The sequence below is a fragment of the Sebastes fasciatus genome, chromosome 10, assembly GCF_043250625.1.
Source record: "Sebastes fasciatus isolate fSebFas1 chromosome 10, fSebFas1.pri, whole genome shotgun sequence".
Lineage (NCBI taxonomy): Eukaryota > Metazoa > Chordata > Actinopteri > Perciformes > Sebastidae > Sebastes > Sebastes fasciatus.
In genome coordinates this window covers 16,225,237-16,236,739 of record NC_133804.1, presented here as the reverse complement: position 1 = coordinate 16,236,739, position 11,503 = coordinate 16,225,237, and positions in this window count along the sequence as shown.

Sequence of the window (11,503 nt, the reverse complement as noted above, 5' to 3'; positions counted from 1 at the left end):
ATAACACTTTAAGGGCTCAATTACAGACAAAACTGACTTGAGAAGACTGAGATTTCTTTCTCTGAGTTGAAGTATATAATGAAAGTGATGAAAAGGAAACACAGGAAAGAAAAATCAGTGTAAACCATGCTACATATAAAATGTTTAATGGCAACATGTTGCTCATTTGTGGCAGGAAACTAGAGATGAATTTGCACTCAGTTGCTCCCTAAACCGACAATGTCGGACCAACATCTGACTGACTAAGTAATGAATCAGACAAAGATCCTCTGGTGGAATTCTACAGGAGGAGGGATGGAAGGAGGGAGGGAGGGAAGGCAATTGCCTCTGGTGTACATATCCTCATGTCTGATAATCCCGCCTCATGTGTCTGAGCGAGACTCTCTTGACATGGGCGTAATGGTAATTATGGTGATTTACGACTCGTTCCTCCAGTTGCTACCATTATATCACACTGGCTGTATGTTTTATTTCAAAGAAAGGCGCTGAGTGGCTCATCATAATTCTCTCTAATAAAAAAAGCCTCACTTTGATTTGGACCAACTCTACACTATTTACCCACTTCTGCGTGTCGGGCTTGAGCTTGCATGATAAAGGCGTGTTTTTCAGGCTCGATCGTGGACTGCCAGTGTTTGCCTAATGCTCACACGTGTTGACGCATTGTGTATGTGTTTGCTCATTGAGTGTGTGTGTTTACCTTTGCAGGGTGGGGCGAGGGGTCCAAGGGGTAGGCGGGGTGAGGAGGTGGGTGGTGGTGCTTGGACCTCATCTCCCAGGAAGCTCTCTGTGCTCCAGAAACCTGAGCTTCGGCCTGTTAAGACAATGAGGGGAACACGTGAGCCGCTAGAACATGGTAGCTAGGGTTACCTGCCCGCTCTGAACTTTTGGCCCTGGGAGCAAAACCTCCCCACCCTTATGACTCCGGCGCTGCTCCACCTGTCTCCCTGTTCTCTGTCCTCCCTTTATTCGGTGACTCCCTTTCACTCGAATCGTTTCCGTCAGACAGGTTTGTGTCCTTGTTGCTGCAACTCCTTATTTCAGTCGCGTTTACAGTCGTGCCCACTACTCTTTCACTGTTTCACAGGTCATTATGACTAATGATCTTTCTGAGTGATTCGCTCATCGACAGAATTCCTCTGTTTTTTGTGTGTTTGCTGTCTGTCTCTCCAGACAAAAGGCTGGCTGGGCCCCTGCCATCAGATCTCCATCCATCCACAGTCCACAGGTGAACTCCTTCCACCAGCCAGCCAGGCAAAACCTGACTTTCAAGTCTCCCACCCACACCTATTGGACCGCTGTCCTCTCACCTGTGCAAATATGAAAGAGAGCGATGGAGAGAGAGAGAGAGGGAGGGTGGAAAAGAGTGAAATGGAAAGATATATCCCAGCCTTTGGTTACTGGGTGGGGCGCAGAAAAAGAATACCGCACAGCTGAGCAAACCTCCATACCCATAGGACTTCACCTGTACACTTTTCTCTCTCTGTTTTCTCTCTTAATCCGTTCTCTCTTTCTGTAACCGGCCCCACAGCGATAGTGGGTTAAGGCGCTCTTTTATGGCCACTGAATAGAGATTTCCTTTGAGGTTATGGAGTTGATACACTCTCCAGCACCACTTTTGTGCCTCGGTCACAATGTGGAGTGATTTACTGCCTTAGGGGACGCATACTCTCTTTAGAAGTGTTTCCGTGTAGGTGTAGGTATTATCTGGATATTATTCAGGAAATCCTTTTATCTAACGATATCCGCCGCAGAGGTTTCACTTAATTTGGAAATGTAACCTATAATCTTGATCACACTATACTAAACCAACTTGATGATTGAGGAGCCCAGCTGGCGATGTCGATGGCAACATGTTTGATATAATTACATGAATCTCTGGAAGATTAAAGGTCCCAAAGTGAGATTTTCATGTCTTTTTTATTATAAAGCAGGTTTAAGTGCTATATAAATCCATGGAGAAATACACACAGCCCGTATTCAGAAACTGCCTTTTAAACAAGCTGTCAGGATTTCTGTAACTTTGTGATGTCACAATTATACAATATGTATGATGCCTTCAAATGAAACTTGTGTTGTGTTTACAACATGGGAAGTCTTGTACACAATATGGCGTTCAAGTGGTTAAGTCGTGAGAATATTAACATTACTGTCGGCGTCTAGAAGCAACAGAGGCTAACAATTTAGCAAGCTAGCAAGCGGGTAACATAATGCAGGAAATGCAAAGGCATAATGACAGAGAAAAAAGATTGGTCAGTTGGGAATATCAACATTTTCCTCAGACATATAAAAATACTGAGAAAAACAATTTAGCCATTTCTGACAACGTCAACAAACACGTCACAACTCGTGAACTCTAAGCTTTCAGAAACGTTCCACTTAAGAGGTCGTGAATACCACAAGAAGGGGGCGTTCATATGGACTCGTCTTGTGAACACAGTAAACACGACCCCATTTGAAGGCACCCTAAGAAACAAGCTGTCAGGATTTCTGTAACTTTGTGATGTCACAGTTATACAATATATAGCCTATTACTCAGTTTTAAATGTGAGCATTCTAAATGTGACCGATGCTGTGTCTTAATTCGCATACTTCCGTTCACATGTTGCATCTAAAAATGCGTGGAAAACGGCAGCCGTGTCGCTGTCATCCTTTTATCCAAGGTGCTTGGGAGGTTGCGCTCCTGTCACGGCTGCCGTTACTAAGCAACCAAAACCTGCGTGCTGCAATGACGATGATGATGAAGTTGCGGTAAATTAGCTGTAAAAGCCTCACTGACTAAACTAACGAAGTCAAAACAAAGATAAATGGATTTTCAGCACCGTAAATCCCTCACAGTAACGATACTGCTTGATTTCTGTGTCAGTCTGGCTGATATTTCAACCGGATGTTGTGCCGTCCTCGGACAGAAAGGAGGAAGCCAGTAAAATAGTGCGTGGGACAGATCGTAAAGCTCTGGGTAGTCCTGCACTAAAATTATTAACTTCTCCTCCATATATTTACCGTAGACTGATATTTACAGAAGAAAGAAAAGATATCTGCCGGCTGTGATTGCTTGTTCCTCGTCACATGACATGCGGTGCGTGTTGCAGTTTCAAAAAGTTGAAATATTTTTATCTCGGAGCACAGCTGTTGCACACTGAAAAATAGGTGCTTGGGAACGCTTGTCCGTCGCTCCTGCATTTGAATGTGCCTGCTGCGCAACTACATTGACAACTATGGATTTGAGGTGCCCAAAAAACGCGGCATGAGTACGGCCCCTTACACTTGCTATTTTGAGTGCATAAGTGCGTTCAAACTGAGAAGTATGGCAAAATACAGTGCACTCTAAGTACACAGATGTTCTCAAAACGTTGAGTGTTGAATGCTGGATACTTCTCACCCTTAATGGTAGCGGGAGGGTAGGGCCACCAACCTATTTCAAACCTGTGAAAATGGTGGGCGAGGAAGCTGGAGCGGTTGCGATTGAACGAGTGAACAGCGATCTATACAAATTTAAGTTATACAAGAGTTTTTTTCACTAATGCCTAGTTCACACTACACGACTTTAGCCCTGTTTTTCCGTTTTTGGAGTTCCCCGACAAAAGCCCGAGATCAGAGGCAAATTGACGTTGGCTCGCTGTTCGCACATCAGCGCTCGAGCGTCATGTGTGAAATGTTCAAAGAAATAATTTTCTTCTGTACGGCACTTCTTAGGCGGACATTTTACTGCCGTCCGGTAGTCGCTTTCAGTCCAAAAAGGCAAAAGCGAAGCTCTGCTGCTCGGGGCTAATGTTGAAATAGAACGAAGAAATTGACTTTCACTTCTTGGCAGTGTACGTGTTTTGATAGAAATATAATTTTTCTATTCTATTTCTATGTTCATGTATCAACAAAAAGACTCCAGACGGCTAAACTCTGAGCACAATTGCATTTTTTTCACTCAAATCAAAATTCTAAATTGACCAGGACTGAAATCTTAAGGATTGCCACTTTAAATCAAAATAAAAATCTGTGGACATGTGGTGGGGAAACTAACTTAGATGTGTTAAAAAGAGCGCCACACAAACTGATTTAGTACACATTCCTTGAAACGCGTGACTGCTGTCATACAATGTGTTCATCAACAGCGATGCGCTTGGCTGAAATGGTGAAACAAAACAAAGACACCCCACATGCTTGCTCGTTGGTAAGAGAAATGTGGAGATATGAATCTAAACAGACAACTGTATCAAGTGGAAACTAACCACCCAGCTGGATGAAAACAAGAAGTAGATGTGTACAGAGATGCATCACTTTTTGGGTTTGCCAACTTTTTTGCTGCCTTGCTACTCCGTGTGTTAATGACTGTGCCTCACTTCAAATATGGCACAAACTATTAAGTTGACTGGACCTGTTTGACAGTGGCAGGAGTTCCTAGTGATGACGAGGTAGAAGTGAAGCATATCACATGAAGGCAGGCAGACTCTCACACCTATTTGCTTTCTGCCTCTCTCTCTCTCTCTCCTCTGCAGGTTTGGGCCTGAAAGACGTGCCAGACCTGCTGCCAAAGCATCGGCCTCCACCTCACCCTGCAGACATGGCTGAGCACACACGCATGCATACCCACACAAACACGCACACACAGTGTCAAAATCATGCATATCTCTTGTTGTCAAGCATACTTCCTCATATCTCCATACATCCCCCATGTATATGTACCCATGACCTTTTCCTGTGCACACCAACGCACACATTCTTCTTGTGTCTATCTCCGTCTGTGACGATGGAGTCGTCACACGCGCTCTCATGGCTCCTGTCAGACGCAGACACGATCGAGCCACATTCACACGGTCTCCCTCGTCGCAAACATAAACACACGCATGTGTTCTGTTTGTCAGTTGTTTCTCAGGCATGCCCTATTTTTAAAACTGTAAGCACACCTACACACATTCTCCCATACTTGGGCACACCCACTGCAGCACCGTGTCATGCAGCGAGGCTGTCCTCGTCTCACAGAGCACCCTGCGCGGTTGTAAGGCAGGGGAAAATTAGTCAGGTGAAGTAAATCTCGACACCTGACACTAGTGGTCTCTCTTTAAAGTTGTTTGCACCACCGCCCCCATACTTAATGGTACAGCACCTACTGATTATTGCATGCTCAGAGCTAGTCTGGTAATTGCGCGGTACATACCTGTCCAGGGTGTAAGCCCATCCGCTGAACACGGGGCCCCTCTGTTACATGGCTCACTGTATTGTCGGAACTGAGGGAGGGAGCCTCCTATCTGTCACTCAGTCTAAGTCATTGTTTGTGATGCATGTGTCCCACGGTTCAATTCATAGAAAGGTGTGTATGTTCGTGTTTTCAATGTGCGTTTCAATCAGCTGGTGTTCAATCTCAAATAACCAGCAACCAGTTAAAAACAGAGAGCGAGAATTTTACAGCTAAACAGTACACTACAAGATCCATTTCGAGAAATAGGCTTTACAGTAACAGAATTTTTATTAATATTTGATCAGCGCTACGAGATTAACAGTTTGATGGAGTTTGCAAGTTTCTCGAGCAGTGATTGACAGCTGCTTTAGAGACTGCTCCGCTCTGATTGGCTGTTTTAGTTTGGGTGCGGTAAAATTGTAAATGCCATTGAGGCCCTGACACACCAAGCCCACCGTCGGACAGTTTGGGGCCGTCGGTGAGCGTCGGTCGGCCTAGTTTTTTTCTGTGTGTTCCGCACCGTCTGCTCTAGTCTGCCCGTGTCGGAGGCTTTTCGAACAACCCAGCATGTTGAATCAGCGGCGGAGCTTGTCGGTGAAAGAAATCACGAGAAGAGAAATGGAAGTGAGGAAAGCAAGCAAATGTGTAAAGTCAAGAGGGCACACACAGAAGGCTCTTCTCATTTTTCATCTTCATCTCATCTGATCATTCCAATACACCTGTATTTTCACAACAACATGGCCATCTGGAATGAAGCTGAGTGGTGAGTGAGAGTGGTGTGAAAATGGTCGGCAAACGCCGCTTTGTTTCATGTACGTATCATAATAACGGCTTGTATATCTGCTGCTCTCAGTCTCCCGGTTTCTCTTTTTGAATGACGAATACAGACTACCGCTGCCTGCTGGTGTGGAGAGTTATTTCGTCTCACGCAGGCGCAGAACGTACGTGCTAACTGGCCGTTGGCTGTAGTCTTTGTGGTGTGTTCGAGTGCAACTTGTCGGCCATGAAAAAGGTGACGTGAGGCGAAGTAACAGTCGGCCTTCATCGCCGCTAATTCTTTGATGTCGGCTTGGTGTGTCTGGGCCTTTAGGAGCACAGGAGGCAGAGGAACATGATGTTTTCACAGATTACCTGTATCATACACTACTGTCAGGATATAGTGACAGTTTTATAAAAATAACTTTTCATCATATTTGCATAAGTTACCGCCTGCAGCTCTAAGTCCTGATGGTTTTCAACAGTCATTGGCATGTTCTTAACCTGAGGTTAGTTTCATGACATCTGAATGAGTCAGACTGTGTGTGTGTTTGGGTGACGTCTGTTGTGTGTGGTTGTTAAGCATGTAGTCTGTGGCCACAAAAGCGTTGCAAATATCACATCGTAGCATTCTTTCAAAGTTATTTTTGGGTGGTATGTTTTTACTGATATCAAGTTTCCCTTTTATCTTTAAATCAGAGACACTGCTTGTATTTTTGTTCCATGAGATTTAGGCTCCTTTTGCTCATCATACAGTTGCTCTAAAACACCCACTCTTACTTTGTATGTAGACGCTGAATGTATTGTCTGTGTATGACAGTGATAGGTTTTTGACTTTCATGCAACCATTATGAACAAATTCTTCTCTGATGGCCTGGTAAGGTGCTGAATGTACCTTTTAATGAGGAGGCGTAGGGGAAGGAGCATCATTTATCTGTAATATACAAAAAGTAGGGTAAAAAGGGACACAAAGGATAGTAGTAAATGAAGCCTCACAGAGAGATCAAACTATTTTATTTCAGAGTATTTACCAGCTCGCTCCTGGGAGAAGCAAACTGGAATGAGGAGTGGCCACAGAAGCTCAGTCTGAGAACATACCGAATGTTCTCAGTGCACTACTGACTAATTCAACAATAAACAACACCGACATACCGACACCAAAAAGCTAAAAATGCAGCTTAATTTTAATATCTTGTTTTCTCACCATGATATATGTTGCACTGTATCACTGGTTGATTTGTAATTTAACATTTTCTGTGCAAACTTTGATGTTTTTTTTTATTCCAGTGCCCATTGAGTACCCAGCCCACATAAAGGAACATCACATCGAAATGTATGTATCCTCATATATACCCCCTTTTATTTTAGTTTTTTTGTCCAAAACAAACAAACAAACTTAAAGAATATAATAATAATACTTGTCTCATTGTTTGCACACTAATTTTTTAAAATATTGAATTTTACATAAACTAATCATGACACTAAGTTTAACATTGTGGATTTATAAGTAAAAGGCAATAATCAATACGTAGAATTAGGTTGTAAGAAGTAAGAATACACACATATACCTAAGGGGTGCCTTCATTTTCAAATTTTATACTTTTATGACAAAGAAAAAAACACTTCATGTTGGTATTTAGAAACATTTTAAAGAGATGTATATGTGACACAGGAACAATTGAGGGTTTTCTGAATGGTAATGCATTGGTGTCATGGATATTAGAGGTCACAGGATGATTGTAAAGAGTAAAAATAGCAGAGAAATAACTCATATGAGCTTTTAATAGACCAGTGAGAGGTTAGCGTGTGTGACAGACTTACAAATTAAGATCCATTTAAAGCTGCTTTTTTTTAGTGCGTCCACTATCCCTCCCCCCTTTTACTAATCCCCCAGTAGTTGTGAGGTGGTGTTGTGCTGGTTAGGAGGTGGTTGTTGTTGTTATTGATATAGCCACAGGCCTGTGGCTCTTCCTGGGTGACAGTAACAGGAGTTAAAACCTGTAAATCTTCAGGAGACCTCCTTCCTCCCCTCTAATTCCTCATTACCTCACGGCAGGTTGTCTCAGGAGAGATTTAGAAGGCCTGCAGGGCTGCTTCGCTGAAGGAAGAGTGTTTTACTGAGGGAGTGTGTGTGTGTGTGTGTGTGTGTGTGTGTGTGTGTGTGTGTGTGTGTGTGTGTGTGTGTGTGTGTGTATGTTAACCTCTGTGGTGAGTATGTAAGACCGCGGGGAAGGACTGTGGGCCGTGGCTTCATGACCACGGACCACAGGCAGGTAACACCATATGGAGTTTCCATCCTTGGTCGTGTGTGTAAGCGTCTGTGGTTTCACGCTCCTGGTGTAAAGATGCTGCACTCTGACTAACCTTTCCACAAACTAAAATAATAATAATTAAAAAAAAAAATAATCTGACTGCTCTGCTCTTCTCAGACAGCTCAGCACATCAGTGTCACGTCTTATCCACTCTGTTAAATCTACCTAAATGTTTACAGACCAATGAAAGGACTCTGGGTTTGCTCATCCTTTCAGCCTACATCAGTGCAACCTAACACCCACCCTGCAAACTCATCTATCTATTTATCTACCTGGCTGTCTGAGTCTTTAACCTGTGTCTTTAAACAAACCCATGAAATCAATGTTGTTCCCCAACACTGTTCAAACAAGAACTTTTTCTCAGTTGGAGCCTCATGTCATCTGTTTACTAGCTCCCACTAGTGGTGAAAAGCGGTAATGTCAGAGCCGACCTGGGAGGGGATTAGATGGTGTTGAGTTTGTAATCTAATATTAGAGAGGTGTCTTGTGTTATTTGTATAAATTCAACTTGATGCACCGGTTTTATTGCTACAAAGGAATTATTAAGTCAAGCCAAATGACACATTGATTTGTCGCCTACATGTCACTTCTTATCTTGTATCATGAAACAAGAATGCACTGACAAGCTGGTGTAATGACTTTTTTTTCCCCCTTTTTCCTCACATGGCTTTGTGAGTGCATGTTGTTGTGGTGTTGAAGTGAATCATTCAGCGGTTTTGTGTGATCCTCTCCGCGGCATTGTGTCTGCAGCGACAGTGTTTACTGATAATTGAGTAATTACCTGTAAAAGATAGCACTCCCGTGGTTCTGTTCATCTTCCCAGTACTTCTACTGCAGATCAGGTTTTAGCTTTGGGAAGAAGCTAAATGCAACAGTTTAGCACTGCTCTCTGTGTAAATGTGTGTGAGAGAGAGCTAAAACCACTCTTGTGATATCACTAAACTGGCCTCAGAGAATCACAGGAAACAAGAAAGTGTTTAAAACTAATTTGCCAACTCCGACAAAATGATGGCTGGACATTCGAAAATTGCAACAAAATCATACAACGGTGTAATTTGACATTCCTTTGTGAGTTTCACAATCCCACAGTGAATAGAAAGTTGTAACAGGCACTTTGTGCGTACACTAGTGGCCTCACCCACAATGGCATTTGAAAGACAAACAGCGGTGCGTGCTGCTGGCCGGAGCTCCAGTGAAAGTGGTCGTTCTTTTTTTTTGAGTTACGGCAGCCAAAGTTCAGCATAATGTCCGTGTCATTACAGTGTATAGAAACCTTTGTGAGTCGCCCCTTACCCCTTGCCTGATCTCCTTTAGGCTATTCTCTTTCTCTTAAGGATTTTCAACTTCTTTTCTCTTTCATTCTTTATTTCCTCCTTTTTTTTCTCTCTGTCAAACTTTATGTCTGTCTCTCTGCATTAAAGGGTGGATTCACAGTTTTTCCAAGCATGTCTGAAAACATGCATTCTGTAATTATTCAACACAGTCTCACATCAGTTTGTGAAATAGTCACACAATTTGATCTATTTGATTTGTGTACATAAACACAAATTTCCCTTTTTTTTCGTGACACTCAGCACGACTTTCAACAACTTATATTTTGGGCATTTTCCACAAAGCAACCCGTGACGCACGTGTCAATTTCCGCTCCAGTCTTTTCAAAATAAAACGATCGACTTGGTTAGGCTTAGGGGTTAGGGGTTAGGTTTAGGAAAATATCCCGGTTTGGGTTTAAATAACACCAGAAGTGGCGAAACTTAAGTACGGAAGTTACGTGACAAAAACAACTTAGTTGGATTTAGGAAAAGATCGACTTGGTTAGGCTTAGGCAACAAAACTACTTAGTTAGGTTTAGGAAAAGATCCCGGTTTGTGATAAAAATAACACCAGAAGTGGCAAAACTTAAGTACGGAAGTTACGTGACAAAAACAACATAGTTAGGTTTAGGAGAAGATTGCAGTTTGGGTTAAAATAACTCCGGAAGTGCTGTAAGTATCGAACTTACGTGACAAAAAGGCCATAGTCAACTTTGAATTGTGGTTTTCACACAGGACATGAACACTGGTCTCCTGGGCGAAAGCCCTGTTGTTTTTTGACCCACCCTGACCTCCTGCCTGCGCGGCATTCGCTGCTCTTTACACTTCCTGGTTCACATTACGTGGATTACATACGAATTGATTTTGTGCTGACCATCACAACATTTTTTTTTTAATTTGTGTCTATGTTCACGAATCAATACATTACATTTTGTGACTATTTTCCATCCTAACATGCTTTCACTGTAAGGGATTGGGGACAAAATCTCTATATGAAACTATGAGTTTATCCAATCAAACAAGTCTTTTTGAATTAAATTCACTCTTTGTGTCTCCATGGACAGTATTTTCTTTTCTGAGATGCAGTAAAAAGACCTAAAAGACTGTAACTTTGGACATTATTTGTCTAACTCACACTGCTGAAACCTCATATTAGCTTCAGATAAACATTTCACTACGTGCACATTACATGTTCACAGCCAATATCAACAGGAGGAATGATTACACCAAGCCAAACCTGTTTCAATGTTCATATAGGCACCTGACTTACTAGACAGGACATACTTGAAACATTGCGAGCCTATCCTTTAACTACAGCTGCTCTGACATGGGAAGCCAGCGCAGTGGGCGAAACCTTGCTGCTGTTTCCACACACTCATGTATAACCTACTTTCTTTTCCTCTATCTTTTGTTTTTCTACTCAAACTACCAGCTCTAAACTGGGCCTCACACCAGAAACGAGCGGTACAGGCCGCTGGAATATTTGGTTACGGATGCATTTCCATTCGATTGTCCTAAAAAGGGGACGAGAAGAAGTAAGCGATATGACTTAAGGGGATCATATTAATGTAACGTACACACACACACACACACACACACACACACACAATAATCCCACAGGACTTCCTTCCCATTCCCATTAGAAACCACACCCAGCAGGCCAGGTAACAGGAGAACACCTTTCACAGGGTCAGATTGGAAGAGGTGGGAAGAACAGGCGAGGTTTCTCTCTGATTAGTTTCACCTCTTCATATCTCTCACTTCTTTTCTTTCACTTTAAAACGATCTCTCTCTCTCTCTCTCCTACCAGCCTGATCCATTTTAATATCGGCTGATAATTTGAAGTGCCTCATGCATGCCTTATACCCAAACTGATCGGCCAGTCACTTTTTTTTCTCCCCCTCCAGCGTTTGCCGGCGCTCTCAAAGGGACAGTAATATGCACTGATGTAA